This window comes from Ailuropoda melanoleuca, chromosome 7, assembly GCF_002007445.2.
Source record: "Ailuropoda melanoleuca isolate Jingjing chromosome 7, ASM200744v2, whole genome shotgun sequence".
NCBI classification, from domain to species: Eukaryota; Metazoa; Chordata; class Mammalia; order Carnivora; family Ursidae; genus Ailuropoda; species Ailuropoda melanoleuca.
In genome coordinates, this window is record NC_048224.1 from 16192868 (window position 1) to 16209358 (window position 16491).

Genomic DNA, 16491 nt, shown 5'->3' on the forward strand with positions numbered 1-16491 from the left:
GGTGTTTCTGTAGCTTAGTGCCCGAGGAGGTAAAAGTCATTTTCTCCTGCGTTTGTTGACTGGACACGTGACAGGCACCAAGTGCTACTCTGTCCATAAATGCGTGGCAGGTGTGTCCAATTCAAAATAATTTGTAGTTTGGAGAAGATTCTCCACACCTTCAGCTCTGAACCTGAAATAGTGGAAAGAGCTGTGCCTACTCCGATTTGAAGATGTAAAGTCCCAAACTGACATGTTAGGAGCCCCAGATGTCCGGGAAAGGTAAGAAGGAGCAAGTAGGACATGCAGTCTTATTTTACCACCAAGTGTGGGCATCTGGTAAACAATAAAATAATGCAATATCCTCTTTAGTAATGCTGCAAGATGGGAAGCATGAAATCGGTTTCTCAGAACTAAAAACTCAGAGCGTTTCTTTAATGTGTGTGGAGCACCTGCTCTTTTATACTTAACCAAAATTTACTAAATTGATTATATTAAATTTGGTTGATATCATTAGTTTTCTTATTTTCTTTTGCCTTATTATATAGTGGGGAGTCAAAGAATGCCTTATTTGATTATATGCGTTATGTTTGCAAGTGATTGTGGGTCAAAGAGAATAGGAAACATTGAGCTGATGGAGGAGAGAAGAAGAAAAGCATAAGATTTTCTGTTAGTAGTGAGTATCCAGGAAACTCCATATAAACTGTCTTGTCAGTAGTTTTCTTATCTTCCTGCCTAGATCCTCTCCTGATTTCTAGAACTACCTATCTAACTTTCCATAGACTACTCTCCTCCTATATTCCGTGGCTACCTCAAACTCAATTTCCAACTGCACTGCTCATTTTTCCTCTAAATATATTCATCCTTCCATAGTCTCTGTCTTAGGGAATGATGCCACCATTCTACCAAAGACAGAAACCCAGGAGTCATCTCAGGTTATTTTGTTCACCTTCACTCTTACCTAATAGCTATAAACAGTTCATTCAGTTTTATCTCCAATGTTTCCTACCCTTTTATAGCAAAGTCTACTGTTTTAACAGTTCTTGCTTGGATTACTGGGGAATGGGCTCCTTGACTCTATCCTCCACCCCACTTTAACTCAGTCTTTATCCTGCAGTCATAGCCTTCTAAATGCAAATGGGATTATACCACTTCCTTGATTAAACTCCTTTGACAAATTCTTAATGATGTATCTGTGGTTGCTTCTCTAATCTTACTTCCTACCACTGTCCCCTGGGGTCCTTTCACTGTATGAAGAGCAGTTTTCAGTCAGTACAGAGCTGTTTCATAGTGCCATGTCATTGCATATGCTATTTTCATTACTGGAAACACCTTCTCAACTTCGGAATCTCGTTGGAGATTGCAAGTCCATTCATTGTGAACGCATGTTTCATCATCTGGGATATCCTCCATGATGTCTTGGTTCAAATCATTCTTTTTCTCTAGCCCTCCTAGTATTGATGGTTTCTCTGTTTCCCTCATTTATTCTAAGCTCTTCAGGGTAAAGAACAGTGCTTTTTATGTTTTTGTAGTGCAGTCCAGTCCCTGATCTATGATGCATACTCAATGTATATTTGTTGAATCAACGTATGGATGCAATGATAAAAGCAGAACTTATTTGGGCTGAGGGATGAGGAGGTATCAGTTTGGAGAGAAGATCTCTATTGTGTTGGGGGATTTGGCAATATGTAGATGTAGGAGCTAAATGAAGATTTGATCTTAATTCAGATTTGATTTGGCTCTCTGGGACATATTGATCCTGAGGAAGCCAGTAGCAATTGGAGATTACTGTAAGGGTGTGAAAGTAGTAACACATATAAAGAACTGAAAAAAAGACTTAAAATCCTCTTGCCCTTCCTTTCTACCTTTCCCCTTCTCTCTCTCTAAAATAAATAGGTTTTTATATTTTAAGGTGGCTATATTGATATGTGTGTGTGTGTGTACGTGTGTACATATGTAACTAAAAAAAGCCCTTACATATGGTATAATTCTTTTTTTGCAGAATAGTTCTATGTAGATGTTGGTCATGATCTGAAAACGACTTTGGGGCTAGGGAGGGAAAAGGGAACACAAGTAATGGCAAAGCCAGAATATATATTTTGAGAGCCAGCCTTAGGGAGAGGAGGAGGCAGAGGCAGAGTATTGGGGCCTCAGAGTTTCATTCTTTGCCTGTCAAGGAGGGAGTGGTGGATGCAAGGACTGAAGGAATCAGGGCTGAGTGGTGCATGGGGTTCCCACTTGCTCAGCTGTGCAGATACCATGGACAGGGCTAAAGCTGCGTTCCTCCGGATTAGTGAAGACACTGCAGAAAGTACCTCTGGGTACACATGGGAAATTTTTTCTTTTTCCTTTTGTAAGTCATACTGAACCAGTTATGAATATGAGAATTTCCACAAGCTTTTTCTAGTTCAGTTATCCTCTGCTCATACTCTGCAGTTTTAGTGATGCTGAGAATTGACTGTCAACATGTTAGATATCCATTCCATTGTAAACCCAACCTCTTGGGCTCTCTGTTAAATGGGAGAGAAGCACCTAGGGAAGAAAATGCATCCAATAACTTCTGCAGTACGTGGTTTGTGAAAAGGTAGCTGAGGGTGCCAGGAATTTAAAAGTGTATATGGCCTACGTAAAATGGCGGGTAGATTTTCATTTGTGGGATATTCTTACTTTAGTGTGTAAATGTAAGTTGTTATACTAAGATTGTTTTAACCATCTGGCCAAAAAGCAATATATGTGCTCCCAAGAAAGGAAAAGCCACCAGCCTATGTTCTAAGCACTAATCCAGACACTTTAACTTACTCATAACAGCATTCAGAGATGGGTTTATCGTCCTGATTTTGCCGTATAAGAAGCTGGGCTTCACATCTAGTAAGTGGCAGAGCTGGGTTCGACTCTGGGTCTGGCTGACTTGGATCCCTGTTCATATTCTTTTCTCCACACTGCCTTCTTTGCCATCACATCTTGGCTGGCAGCAGGAGAGTCAAATCCGACAGGGACTGTGAAAAGCCTGGAGTTTTCAGCCTGCTAGGCAAGCGGCAGTGCCACAGAGGTAAGTCACTGTGAGCTCTGTCATTTATTTCTGTCTACTTTAAATCTCTTATCTGTAGGGCGAAAAGCATTTACAAAGCTTTCAGAAAAATGCTTTGTGATTACCAGCACTAGGCGAGCAATGGCTTGCCTGTTTTCCACAGATAGCTGCAAAATATGTCTTTTAGGGAGAATTATCTGCTTCCTCCCACCTAGATTCATATACAAACACACTGACGAAAAAATATATTTTGGAAATCCCATAGTCCTAGGTGTTAGCAGATACTTTCTATTCTGGGCTGCGTTGAATCAGATGAGAAAGGAAAAAAAAAACCTTGAAAAACATAAAGTAAATATTCAGTTGTAAATAAACCAATAAGAATTGTTACTTCTTGGTAACAAATTCCTGTTTTATGATAATTCCTGTTAAATCTAGGAATTCCTAGGTCTAATTCTATTGATATGAAATAATCAGGTATTCCCTACCAATGTGCTAGATATTTTTTGTGTTTTGTAGAAAATAATAAGGAAAGGGTTATTAGCTCTTTCCCACTTAAAAAGCATAGCTAGCCCCTCTTATTAGGGTCTACTTGGGTGACACTTTTACCTTGAATTGGCATCTCCTTTGGCCTGATGACAGCTTAATCTTCATTGTCCTTTGTACTTTTTCCATGTAGACTTCAGCTATGGGAATAATTCTTAACAAATTGCACAGCTGACCTTCTATAAGTAGGCCCCTTCTGCATGTTAGAAGATTTAGAATTGCACAAAAATGTGATGATTCATGAATCCCTAGATACCTTGGACTTCTTGCTCTAATATACCTTGTTGAAAGCATAGACCCTGAGATCCTCGCTGCTTTCCTGGGGACCTGCGGAAACTTCAGGCCTGGAGCTTTGGTCTTGCTGCAGCCACTATGCTTACGGTCCTCCAGCTTGAGCTTCTGAAGTCAGGGAATTCCTGAGGGAGGAAATTCTGAATCTTTGATAAAGAGCTAGTTTTTGTAATATTCCCACTAAAAAGAATGAACATAACCTTTAAAGGGTAGAGAAGTTGTTATTCTAAGTCTATTTTATAGTCCAAGCTTCCTGATTCTATTTGAGATGTCTCTTCCTTGCAAGGTACACCGTCCTGGCTGGAGAAGACTTGAATCAGCCAGGCATGGTAGGAAGACTGCTTTGCTCAACTTTGCTTTGCTGTTAAAACATTAAGTGTAATCTGATGTGTCAATAGAGTCACCTCAGGTACTCAGAATCATTTTAATTCCTCTTACTGTCAAAACATACTGTCAATACTGACATGAATTGGCATTAAAAATATATGCGAAATCACCTGGAGAACAGCACTTTTTACTGATAGGAGGTCTTTTTAAAAGCAGTCTCTAGTCAAAGATTCAATTTGAAATCTTTTTTGGCTTTGAATTTTACAGAGCAGCTTTTTTTTTTTTTTTTTTTAAACCTGACCTGTTTTGCATCATTCAAGCCTATTAGTGGAGGAAAGAAGCTTTTCCTTTTTATTTGACCCTATGGGAAATGTTGAACATTCCCAGCGTGTGCCCCGAAACAGATGTGCAAGATGACATATAAGTGGATGACATCACTCACGGCTAGTGGTTAAATACTTCCCTGGGACTCAGAAAATGCACTCAAAAGAAAATGGAAAGGAGGAATGATGATCAGAACTTCTATACTCCACCTGGGTGCATGTCTTTGCCACTCTAGATAGATTTTAATTTGGAAGAAATATGAATGCACAAAAGGAAAGAATATAAATATTAAAATCTTAGATTTCAGTTTTGGAGAAGTATGAACTTATACATATATTTGTAACATATTACATTTTCATGTACTTTGTAATTTATAACATGGGATATATAATATACACATGTATACATGTATAATGTATGAAATATATACAATATATAAGTGTGTTCACTGTGTATTTTATACATGTAGTGTTCTAGATTCCCAAGCAAATAGAAAAAACAGGAAAGAAATATTTTATTTTTTGATAAGTGTCATATTCTTCGCTAAGTTGGATACAGAGGTCTAAGTATATTTTATAAATATATACTTAGAGGTGAAGCATGATTTATCAAATAATTCATTTATTAACATTTGATGTATACATATCAACTGTATATATATTGACATTTGGCACATACCCAATTGTTTGTTTCGTTTTCTTGTCTTGCTTTGCAGAGTCTTTGGTGGATAAATGACCTATTGAACTGAAAAGTGAACATCCTTGGATTTCAATCTTTGAAAGCAATAGATTCTATTGACAGCAACACTAGATTTCTTTGTTGTTTGAAATCTAAGAGCTGGTCATTCTCTTTCTATTTTGCTAATGTTAGCAGGTTGTGTGTGCGTGTGTTTGGCAGCAAATCACTCAACTGACCTTTTTCATAATCAACTACAATAAAGAGAGTGTGTGTGTGTGTGTGTGTGTGTGTATCCCTGCACTTTTGGTGTGATAGACAGTTTGCTTAAATATATGGGAAAAGTTAATCCCTCTGCCCCTGACCTTTGGCACAGGAACCTTGTGCTTCCAGTAGAAAGTGTGGTAAATGCCAAGTCCTTTGGGCAGAAGATGTTTGCATTAATGTTTTCTGTGCTGGAGCCTGAGCCATAGATTTTCTGTCAGCCATCCTTTGCAGTGCTGATATGGAGCAGGTTGAGTTGTATATAGAATATAGTGCCTGATGCCATCTGTTTTGACACCCTGAATATTTTAACCCCAGCCAGTGGATTAAAGGAGAATGCCTCCCACTCCCTATCATGCATGTGATTACCGTGTAGTATGGGAGGTGGAGAAAATCATGCAGTTTAATATGATTGTCAAAGGGTCAGTTGTCATGTTAATTATCAAGAGCTTGACTGATTAAAATATGACATGAAGAGGGAAGAGGACGGGTGTAGTGCATTCCAACCTTGTAAATACAGTTAACTCTTGATTTTCTCGAAAATCCAGGACTGTGACACTACCGTACAACACAGGCAGACAGCTCTGCATGTGCTGGTCTCTCTGTCTGGAAGATTTGGAGTACAGAGAATACATGTTGCAAACAGGGCAATACAGCTTTGGGGGAAAGACCCTGCCCTAGGAGATGGAAAGTTGTCCAGTGTGGCATCTGGACTTAGCAATTTAGAAGTAATCCTTGACTCCTCTGTTTCCACCCTGCCTCCTCCAAAGAGACACAAGCACATTGTTTCCAACTCTTAAGTAGCATCTGAATTTACCCCTTCCTCTCCGGTTGCATTTCCATTGCCTTGCGTTCCCTTCATCTCTTGCCTAGATTATTTGTGAGTTTACTAGATAGTGCCCACTGCTCATATAAGCTTCTCCAATCCATTATTTCAGTTGATTAAAAAGCTGCAAATCTGGGGCTCCTGGGTGGCTCAGTCGTTAAGGGTCTGCCTTCGACTCAGGTCATGATCCCAGGGTCCTGGGATCGAGCCCTACGTAGGGCTCCCTGCTCAGCGGGAAGCCTGCTTCTCCCTCTTCCTCTGCTTGTGTTCCCTCTCTTGCTGTGTCTCTGTCTGTCAAATAAATAAAATCTTAAAAAAAAAAGCTGCAAATCTACCAAGTCATCCTTTAAAGCCTAGGGTACATATCACCTCCTCCTTGTAAGTCTTTATTTGTCTGTTTTAAGAGTCCTTTGGGCTTCCATGGTGCCATGTGTTTGTTTTGGGTATAGGCCTTTTCCTGATTTGTTAGGGTTGTCTCTTGACAATTACCTTTATAACTCCTGCTTTCCAGAGCATAAGCTCCTGTGGGCTCCTTTGTTCTCATAGATCCCTTCCCTGAACCTCTGTAACTGTAACTAATGATGTACTATATGTTGGCTAGTTGAATTTAAGTAAAAAAAAGAAAGCATGGACTCTAATCAACTTATTTACTCATTTGTTTGGGGATCAATGTTGGCTATTACTGGCATCTTCTCTGGTACTGTTGTGAGAACACCTATACATACTCTTTTCATGTGGCTTCTTGGCTTCATTACAGCATAGTGGCTGGATTTCAAAAGCAGGCATCACACAGATGACCAGATAAAAACCACCTTGCTCTCCATAATCTAGCCTTAAGGGTCACGTGATGTTCTGCTGCTGCATTCTATTTGTTGAATGAGTCACAAAAGCACAGTTTCAAGAGGAGGGTAAATAAGACTCTACCTTTTGATGGGGGTATAGCAAGGTTCTGAAAAACCACCTGGGAATGACACACAGGGGTTTCTCAATAAGTGATTGCTTATTCTTGTTTTCTTTTTCCAAAATTTGCCATCTGTATTATTCGTTCTCTCTTTTTAAATTTTCTTTATCTATCTATCTATCTATCTATCTATCTATCTATCTATCTATCTAACTATCAATCATTATCTATCTATCATCTATCTGTTTGTTGAGGTATATTTGACATGCAACACTGTATTAGTTCCAGGTGTATAACATGCTGATTTGGTACGTCACCATATATAGTTACAGAATTTTTTTCCTTGTGATGAGAACTTTTAAGATCTACTCTTTTAGCAACTTTTATATATGTGATACAGTATTATTAACTATAGTCACCATGCCATGCATTACATCTCTGTGACTTATTTATTTTATAACTGGAAGTTGGTGTCTTTTGACTCCCTTCACCCATGTATTCTTATTAAATGGGTTTAAATATCTTCAGTTAAACTAGTTTACTCTGTAGCTCTTAGTAAGTGAATGGTATGATAATATGTGGTACTGTTGCACTACACTGACGATAATACCACTCTCTGAGAAGGGGGAACAAGATCTTACATATAGATGAGCTTGTTTTTGAATTGGTTAACTGGGGAAAAGTAACATAATAGTAAATTGCAAGCTTTTATTGAAAGCTTATCTTGTACTAGACTCTGTGAATCATTTTTATTCACTATCTCATTTAATCCTTACATAGCAAAGTGAGTATTATTAGCCTCATTTACAAAGGATAAAATGGAGGTTTAGAGAAGTGAGATAATTTGCCTGGGGTCACACTGTTAAGTACTGAAAACTGGATTTTATACCAGGTCTGTATTCTTAACTGTTAAGTCTACCTCCTCTCCATGAAATAAGGAGGCGGCTGGAATAGGAATATAACCTTTAGTTTGACTGCAAAGAAATAAGTATCTAGGAGTGGGATTGTTGGTGTTACACATCAATAATAGTCACAATACGGAGATGGACAGGGATTCAGGAAGTGATGGAGGGAGGCAGGTGCCTGCAAATTTTGCAATCCTTTGAATTAAAATATAGGTCTCAAGTTAGAATATGGAATTAAGTAGGTCAGAGAACTTTGAAGCATGTCTATAGAGGAGTATAACCATCTTCACACCTCTGTTTCCCCCCTGACAATATTAGATGTTAAAAACTTGTTCACATATCTCCTTCCCCCACTAGGTTCTGAGCTTTTCGCAAAGTGCATCTAGATTGTCAATATATGTCTGTAAACCTAAATAGAAAGGAATTGCACTTCATTCTTTTTTGACTCTGTATTTATTTCCATTTTGTTCCCCCTGATTTTCTTTTGTAAAGTTTCTTTAAAGCAGTGTGTTTTAGTGATTCTAAGTGAAACCAAAGTATAGGATCTCTTTCTTTCTCTCTTCTATTAATCATTCTTAGTACAGTGCCTAAAAGAGGGAGAAGCTCATCCTTGAATGACCATTTCCTGTTTGTAATCATCCTGGTGGGGGAACCCTAAGAGGAAGATGTATCCCAAAGGAATGGAAGCAATACTCTCTTATGGTCCCTATAGAGACTCATATGCCTGCCCAAAGTACTCTATAGGGACTGACGCCTCTGCAGTAAAAATTTGGAGAAGTGTTCAGTCATTTATCTGGACAATTAGAAAACTGCTAGAAACTGTATGACTTTTTGTTCTTTAAAGTAACCAATTTATTGAATTGTTGTGACATTTTATCTGTTCTTATATTTGACATTTATGTGATTAACACTTCTGGTGATGGTTGAAATTAAACATGGACTAAAAGGACTCAGGCGGAACAAGGATGTTCTCTAATTTTCCTGGAGATTAATCTCTCCCTCTCAAATTTATTAAAGTAAACTTTTGCTTGGTTTGATTTTGCCTCCCAAACTCTTTTCTAAGTTATAATTAGAGATAAAAATTAAGATATCAATGAAGAAATACACTCTGATTTATCACTTCTGACAGAGGACGTCTTTTCCCCGGGCTGCATCTGAGTTCCTTTCTTTAGAGGAGACAGCAGGTGGGGGTGACTATTTCTCAGCTGGTGGTAGCTTCCAAGAGAAGAATTATGTTCAGGAAAATATTTGAGATTAAAGCACATCAGAAAAGAGGCATCAAATTAAGGTATTATTCAAATCAACTAACTCACTATCCAATTTTTGAATGTTAAATCCTGATATTTCAAGGTTAGAGTTTTAACAACTCATGCTCCTTATAGACCGATGACATAGACCTCCCAAACAACGTCACTTAAAGATGGCACCTTCCTTTGTGAAAACACAAGGATAGCATTTAATGAGCATTCACAAGCCAAGTGCCTAATTGGCTATGTGTCTGTGCTCCCCTTTTGATCCTTACAAGTCTCTGATGCAAGTATTATTATATAGTTGACCCTTGAGCAATGTGGGGGTTAGGAGTTCAACCCTTTTACAGTTAAAAATCCATGTATAACTGGGGTGCCTGGGTGGCACAGTGGTTAAGCGTCTGCCTTCAGCTCAGGGCGTGATCCTGGCGATCTGGGATCGAGTCTCACATCAGGCTCCTCCGCTATGAGCCTGCTTCTTCCTCTCCCACTCCCCCTGCTTGTGCTCCCTCTCTCACTGGCTGTCTCTGTCTCTTTCGAATAAATAAATAAAATCTTTAAAAAAAAATCCATGTATAACTTTTGACTCCCCCTGAAACTTAATAACTAATAACTTATGGTGACTGGAAGCCTCATTGATAGCATACACAGCCAATTAACACATATTTTATATGTTATATGTATTATGTAGTGTAATCTTAAAGTAAGCTAGAGAAAAGATGATGTTATTAAGAAAAGCATAAGGAAAAGAAAATACATTTACACTACTCTATTGAATGTACTGAAAAATATCCATGTGTAAGTGGTCCAATGCAGTTCAATCTGTTTTGTAAGAGGAAGAAACAGGCTGAGAAAGATTCAATGACTTGCCCAGGAACATGTAAAACAAATAGGAGAGCCACAAATGGAATGCAGGTTATCCTAAATCAATGCTTCTCAAGCCTTCCCCCCCCCCCCTTTTTTTAATAAACCCAAGAGACTCCAGCATCCACATGCCTACCTCTTGCTTTCTTCTTAGTTATGAGCTGTTGCTGTTTATTTCTACCAGCTTAGACTACTGTTTCTGGCTGGCTTTCTTCTTTCCTTCCTTCCTTCCTTCCTATTAGGAAGTCAGTAGGTTTTCTTTATAATTTTCAGTATTAAAAAATAGAGTTTATCCCTATTTCATTAAGCCTATGATGCTATTGATGGAAAGAAGTATTATTGGACTAGGTTCTACTAAGGAAAAAAAATGGTTTCGACTAAGCTATGATAGAATGCCTTAAAGATAGTCCTATGTGATGCATGAATCAGTCTCATGAGCCACTCATTGTCTTTCTTTAATGACAAGGGATTTAGCAATTTCTTTATTTTCAGTTCCTCTGCTTGGCATGTGATAGCTAATCCCTTTTGTATGCATCTTAATAATAAAACCTAATACAGCTTCATTTGCTTCTGGTATTTTCTTAGGTTCTGTAAAACACATGGTTTTTGTTTCCTAGGAAAATAGGGGGCTCTAGTCATTCCTGATATGATGAATATTTGCTTCACTAAATCAAATTTATTCCCCACTGCTTTATTTCTGCATATGTAATGATTTCTCCTTCAATGCAAATCATACTGTAATCCTATAGAAGATATTTTAAATGACAATTAATCTCAACACCAAAAATACTCAAAACTCAGTGGAAATGGTGGCAATGTGAATATTTATAATCAAGGCATGACAACCGCATCAAAATGATCACCTGGCTGGCAATGACTGGCAACAGGCTACTGAATATGAGACTCATCCCAATTTTAGAGATATTAAAATGTGAAAAACTTTACTTCTTAGAAGTAATGAGAAAAGAAATACTGACTATGCTTTTGGATAGCTTCTGTTTTCTGCTTCTTAGATTCTGATCAGATCCTAGCTCTTTTATTCTTAAGGCATCCTTTTCCCCATACCTCTCATCCTGCAGAGAGATACTGCTGTGCCCTGTGCCTCTATCCACTATGATATGTTTCTTCCTCTACTCTAGGCTGCATTTTAGAATTTACCCCAAGGCCTGTTATAAATGTTCAGAAAATTAAATTTTTCTTTTTCCTCTTTGGGAGAGAAAACCTGACTACATTTCCAACTTTTGGCACTGTACGTTCCCCATTTCCATTGTACCACGGTGATATGTAGTCCTTTGCTGATAGATGTAGTGAGCATAAAGGGATTAAACTCAGCACTAAACTTTTAAAAGAACTCTATAATTTGTACATAAGAATTACTTCCCATTATTAGACATATTTTGGAAACACTTTCATATGTAACTAGTGAACAGTTTTTGTGTGTGCCCTGAGAAAGGTATCTATGCAGTCGCTGATTTTTGACTTTTATTACACATTCATTTTTCTCTTTTTTCCTCCGTTCTTTATAATTTTTTCAATTGTGTGAAATGTGATCGTTATACCTGCTTATGGTAGCAATCCAAACAGTATGTAGTTGAAAGTGAAACTGATAGTCTCTCATTTTGTCTTTCTAATCTCATTCTCTAATGTAACCACTGCCAACGCTTATTTCCTTTGTTAATACAAACAAAAATATGTACAAATAGATACTGAACATAAAGAAACATGGAGCTTGAACTGGGATCTGCTATTTTTGCTTAATAGTGTGTTATGAACCTATTCCTAAGTTAGTCCATAAGGATCTATGTTCTTTTTTTATTAAATCTTTTTTGTTGAGATTTATTTATTTATTTGAGAGTGTGTGTGTGTGTGTGTGTGTGTGTGTGTGAGCAGGGGGAGGGGCAGAGGAAGAAGGAGAGGGAGAGAAGCAGACTACCTACTGAGCATGGAGCCTGATGTGGGGCTTGATCCCAGGACCCTGAGTTCATGACCTGAGCTGAAACCAAGAGTTGGATGCTTAACTGACTGAGCCACTCAGGCGCCCCTATGTTGTTGTTTTGATAGTTTATTAGTGTTTCACAGTTATTAGTATATCTTGATTTGGGCAACTGCTTTCCTATATATGGACATTCTAGTTGTTTATGGAGGGTGTTATTAGCAACCTTTTGTTTATTTATTTAGGTTTTTGTTTTTTTTTTAAATCTTATTTATTTGAGAGAGAGAGACAGACAGAGCATGAGCTGGGGGTGAAGGGCAGAAGAAGATAGACAGACAGACTCCCTGCTGAGCAGGAGGGGCTCAATCCCAGGACCCTGAGATCATGACCTGACCTGAAGGCAGATGCTTAACTGACTGAGCCACCCAGGAGCCCCTATTTATTTACTTATTTAAATATAGAACACTTCACGAATTTGCATGTCATCCTTGAGCGCAAGTCATGCTAATCTTCTCTGTATTGTTCCAATTTTAGTATATGTGCTGCTGAAATGAGCACTATTAGCAATCTTTTAGATGTATTTTTGGGTAAGACTTTGAGAGTATTTTGGGTAAGACTTTGAGAGTATTAGACATTGCTGATTTTTCTTTTTTTTTCTTTTTTTCCCCTGTTGGTTAGAATCCCAGAAATCAAAATACTCATTCAGGGAGTATGCATATTGCAAAAAGTAATATTGCTCTTAGAATTTCCAAAATATTATCAAATGCACACTTTCACCAATAATAAATGAGAGCGCCAGTTTCTCTAGGTTTTCATTAACACTGATTGTTATCAAACTCTTGTCATCCAATAGGCAAAATAGTATCTTCTTTTAATTTGCATTTCCCTGTTTACCAGTTGAGGTCCTATATTTTCATTGTTTACTGTTCATTTGCATTTCCTCTTTTGTGGTTGGCCTACTCTAATCTTTGACCCATTTTAGATTGCCTTTTTCTTATTGACGTGAAATAACTCTTTATATGTTTAATAATGATAAGCACTGAGTGCTTACTATCTAAATTGACTCTGACTTAAAGTACTTTTTACATAGTAACACATCTAATTAATTCACACAATGACCCTATGGGCTAGACACTTTTATAGTAAGTAAATAGAGGCAGAGAAAGGTTAAAAACTGTGTCCAACGTCACACCACTGGTAAGTGGCAGAGGTAACATTCAAATGAAGACCACTGGTATATAAAGTCATGTCTAACCCTTTTACTATGGGCTGCTCAGCGGGAAGAATAGATCAGTGCGTGCTGAGCACAGAGTTAATGCCACCGGTGCATTCATAGGAGCTTGTGGCAAGCGTTTTTCAGAGCACATTGGATACAAGTATTTGTGTCCAAAGTTGGATAAAAATATTTCTTTTTAATAAAAAATAAAACTATCATTTCAAAGTAGATTCTTGATGGCGTGTGTTGTTGAAAGTGAACTTTGGGGGCTGCCTGGGTGGCTCAGTCGGTTAAGCGGCCGACTCTTGATTTTGGCTCATGTCATGATCTGAGTCCTGGGATGGAGCCCTGTGATGGGCTCCGTGCTCAGCCGGTAGTCTGCTGGCCATTCTCTCCCTCTCCCTTTGCCCCTCCCATCACTTGTGTGCTGCCTCTCTAAATAAATAAATAAATAAAATCTTAAAAAAAAAAAGGAAGTGAACTTTGGGGGATGCTGAGAAAACTGACGAAGCAGAAACTGAACAATGAAAGCAAAGGGGCAGGGGAGAAGTTTTCTTAGTCACACTAGGCATTGAAGGCCATAAGTTCTTTAATGAAGTGAGATTAAAAAATAATATAAGAACTACCTTGTTATTTATAGTTTAAGTAAATTGTTTGTATGTAGTTTTCATTACATTAGCTACTCTTAATTAATCCCTTTGTGGCCTTTATAAAGTTCAGTTAAAGAAGACTAACAGCTCTCCTTCATCAAGGATTGTTATCGAATGGATAGATTTATAACTATTATGATGTTTATTTTCAGGTGTGCCAGAAATATGACATATATTTTTTATTGCCTCCATTTAGTTTCATCTTTGGAGTCCTCATATTGTCTGATTGCAACAATAAAAGTCTTAATCAATTAAAGATAAACCCAGGCATCTCTGTTTTAAACTCATTTAATTCAGGATTTTCCTCTCTAACTTCTCTCCTTTTCCAAGAATTGATCTAAGTTTTAGGGACTTTGGAGCATGGGGGTTGAGAAAGAGATCTGGTTCAGGGTCATTTTCCTTCTAAGTGGGTATGTAGAAGACACTGCAATCCTATCTGGTCCTCGGACATGGCCATACCTTTTCGCTGGAATCTTCTGGAGCATCTGTTATGGGTTAAAGGATTTTTTTTAAAGATATGTTGAAGTTCTAACCCCTAGTAACCCAGAGTGTGACCTTATTTAGAAATAAGGTGCAGCTGTAGGTAGTTAGGATGGGTCATACGGAAGTAGGGTGGACCGCTGATTCAGTATGACTGGTGTCTTCTCAAAGGTAGACAGTGTGAAGACAGGAGAGGAGAAGGCTGTGTAAATGCAGGCAAAGATTGGAGTTACGCAGCTGTAAGCCAAGGAATGCCAAGGATTGCTGATGACACCAGAAGCTGAGAGAAAGGCATGGAACAAATTCTCCCCTAGAGTCTTCAATAGCCCTGTGACACCTTGATCTTGGATTTCAAGTCTCCAGAAATTTGAAGGAATAAATTTCTGTTGCCTTAAGCCACTAGGGTTGTAGAACATTGTTACGTCAGCTTTAGGAAATTAATATAGCTTCCAAACTCTATTTTTGTGGTGTCTTCTTAGCCTGTTGGTCCATGTTCATTGAGAGCTATATCCAGTTTACTTTGGGTGACTTGGGAAAATGTTTGTCTGCTTCCAGTGTCTTGTCAAACTGCCCATCTGCTAGAGCACTTCATAGAGCTATTCTGCACACCTTCAAGACCAGAGTGTCATGGACACTCTCTGTAGTACTTGTCAGCTTCCAGGGCAACGAAATAGAAAACCAGGCTTAAGTACCCTCTATTCATAAATCTCAAAACTCTTCTGGGCAGGAGAGGGGCGGGTGGTGGTACTGTAATTCTCTTATGCCTTGGAGCTCATCGAGGGGTGCAGACATGGGGCAAGATCTCCTGCATGAATCTCACAGCAGTGTGTCCTCATTTTGCTCTTCTTTCAAAGCCTTCCCCATTCCTGCTTACCATTTCTATCTAACTGCTACATCCCTACCCTCTGGGATTTTTATGGGCCTTTTATTTAGTGTGGGTAAACAGAAGATAATTTCCTCCACAATTTGGATCTATAAGAATTCACCCTTGAATTTTCTATCTGATATCTGGTAGGTGTAAAAGTCTAGAATTTGCCATCCTTGTTCTCTCTTCTTTTATGGTCCTTTATGACAGACCCTCCATGGACAGTGGAGACTCCAGTCTTGTGGTTTAAATGGGAGAGTCATCATTGAAGGAAAAGTCCAGGTATATAAGGCCTGGAAGTGTAAAACTCCTAGAAGAAAACATACAGTAAAAGCTTCTTGACAATTTCTTGGAAATGACACCAAAAGGTGCAGGCAACAAAAACAAAAATAAACAATTGGGACTAAATCAAAGTTAAAAACTTCTGTACAACAAAAGAAATAATTAACAGAGTTGGAAAAGCCAGCCTATGGAGTGGGAGAAAATATTTGCAAACCGTATATCTGATAAGGTGTTAGTATCCAAAATGTATACGGAATATCTATCACTCAGTTGTAAACAAAACAAACCCCCAAACCAAAACTGTAACTCGATTAAAAGAATGGGTTAAGTATTTACATAGACATTTCCCCAAAGAATATGTACAAATGAACAACATTATATGAAAAAATCTCAACTTCATTAACCATCAGGGAAATGCAAATTAAAACTACAATGAGATATCAGACCTGTCGGGATGGTTATTATAAAAACGAAAAGACAACAAGTATTGACAAGCATGAGGAGAAGTTGGAACACTTTTGCACTGTTGGTGGGAATGTAAATTGGTACAGCCACTATTCAAAACAGTGTGGAGTTTCCTCAAAAATTAAAAATAGAACTACAATATGATCCATCAATCCTACTCCTGGGTATTTATCCCAAAGACTTGAAATCAGGATCTTGAAGCAATATTAGTACTCCCATGTTCATTGCAGCACTATTCACAATAGCCAAGATGTGGAAACAACCTAAATGTCCTTCAGAAAATGAAAGGATAAAGGAAATGTAGTTTATACATATGATGGTGTGTTATTCACCCTTAAAAAAGAAACAAAGTTCTGCAATATGGATTGAAAAAGCTAGTTATAGAAAGACACACTTCATGATTTCACATATATGAGGCATCTAAGA

At 38.1% G+C, this 16491-nt stretch overlaps 1 non-coding gene across 1 annotated transcript; it reads right to left on the bottom strand.

The window, feature by feature from the left end:
* Window positions 1-12558: 12558 nt before the first annotated feature.
* On the bottom strand, window positions 12559-12665 carry LOC117803245. Its single transcript, XR_004626934.1, has one exon. It is a non-coding gene; the product is annotated as a U6 spliceosomal RNA (small nuclear RNA).
* Between the last annotated feature and the right edge of the window lie 3826 nt (window positions 12666-16491).